Genomic DNA, 2276 nt, shown 5'->3' on the forward strand with positions numbered 1-2276 from the left:
AAGAATGATTTGTATCCCAAGTTTACGAAAGGTGTGTCACACGAGCATACATACACTCGAATGGTTGATCAATATACTGAACTTGAAGAACCAGTTCGATGGCATAGGAGGTATTGAGAGTTTTGATGGTCCAACAAGTATCATGAAGTTTTTCACAGAGTTTTTCACTCAAGCAGGGGGAGATGGTATTTGATTCAGGGGGAGTTTAAGTTAATACTTTTATTGGATGTATGATGCATATTGTGCTTAGAAGTTATTGAGCTTGAGTTGTAAAACTCAATGAAAAAGGGGGAGAATGTAAGCTCAAGAACTTGGAGCTTGATAGGTTGCTGCAGTGGGAGAGTTTTGGTTCGTGTATATGTGTTACACATGGAGAGTAATGTGTGACACATGTTTCGGAGAATAAAAAGGAAAAGTCAAGATGAGATGATGTGTGATATTTCTCTATGCTTGGTTGACGAAATAAGCATTAAAGGAATGTTATCAGATCACAAATTGGAAGATTTGGTGATGCTAAAATATATGATATATTATATTAGATAACAGGAAAATATTATTTAATATATATTGTGGTTTTACCTATGATTAGGGTTAGAGCTTTTACGTTGTAATTCTCAGAGAGAAACACAAAGGGTTTTGGGATTTCATAGCTGAGTGAATTGGTAGACTTGATCAACATGTGTTGAGTCAAACAAGTTGAGTGTGTTAGAAATCGGTAGAAATCGATCCATGTCGAGTTGTGTAATTCGGATCAAACAAGTCTGTAATAGATTGTGTAAAAGATTTTTAATAAAAGATATACGAGTTCTTGGAATTACTTTGTGCCTTGTGTCTTCGCTGTAATTCGATTTTACACTGGGGTGTATTTTAACAAGTGGACTATCTTGACTAGTTACTAGCTTCGCTAAGAGCTGTTCTTTAATTTATCTTAATTGTTCATTAAGACACACGACATGGGTACTTTGGCATGATGATGGCTGTCTAAGGTGCATTTGTAGATAGGTCTAGTGATTTACAGATAGTGCAGACGTTTCTATAAGAGGTTTTTTCGCTGCAAGGAAGAGCCAAAAAGCTAGATTCAAAGGTATTTGGTGGTAACAAATCAAGGATCCTGAAAATAGAAGAGTTAAAAGAAACCATCAAAATCACTGAGGACGCAAAAATGTGCTATCAGAGAGTAAGAGCGGATCAAGGTATTTTAGTAATAACAATTGCATATCACAGTTTTCTGCGGATGTACCAACACTACAAGAAAACATCAAGGATTCTGAGGGAAAAAATCGTCGGAATTTCGTCGGAATATCGTTATTCCGACGAAATTCCGACGAAACACGTCGTCGGAAATAATTCCTCGGAATTTCTTTTTTCCTCTGAAATCCCTCAGAATTTTCCGACGGAATTCCGAGGAAATAAATTTTCGAGGAAATTCCGAGGATCCCTTGTTTGTCGAAAAAGTCCTCGGAATATACCGAGGTAGAACTTCGTCGGGATAATTCCTCGGAAGTTCATCGATCGATGCGTGTTTGGACATATATACATCGATCGATAGGAGTATACCGACGGACTTTTTCCTCGGTTTATTCCGAGGAACTGTTCCCTCGGTATATTCCGAGGGATCCGTTCCTCGGAATTTTCCGAGGGAGTTGTCCCTCGGAAAATTCCGAGGGAAATGTCCCTCGCTATATTTTTTTAAAAAAACGGATCGATCGATGCGTTTTTGTTCAAAAACGCATCGATCGATGTAGTGAAAAATATAATTAATTTCCTCGAAATGTAAAAAATATTAATTTTTTTGAAAAAATAAAATTTCTGAAATTTAAATTCGAAAATATGAAATTAAAAGTAAAATTGAAATCATACTAATTAATATTCAAAGTTTCACAAATAAAAATAAAACATTCCGAGATTGGGGAAAAAAAAACTACGGGTCTGGCACGTCCGGGAACACCTCGTTCGGGTACATCCTCTGCATCATCTCCATCGTTTGCTGGTTCAGCCTCCTCTGTGCCTCATAGCCCGCCTGTTGAGCCGCCATCTGGGTCTCCAACAAAGATATTCGATCATCTTTGTCCTTCAACTGAGCCGTAAGTACTTCTGGATCAACAAAGGGCAGTGGTGCAGAAGAAGGGGGAACCGACCGGGTGCGACGTAACTCCGCAACCCTCATCACTCCCGGAGGACCCGGAGGAAGAGGAGCGGATGCAGCAGCGGGAGCGAGAGGAGCATGAGCGGGTGCAGCAGAGGGAGATGTATGGTTGGAGCTGTGGGGCGAAGGG

Source organism: Brassica oleracea, chromosome C2, assembly GCF_000695525.1.
Source record: "Brassica oleracea var. oleracea cultivar TO1000 chromosome C2, BOL, whole genome shotgun sequence".
Lineage (NCBI taxonomy): Eukaryota > Viridiplantae > Streptophyta > Magnoliopsida > Brassicales > Brassicaceae > Brassica > Brassica oleracea.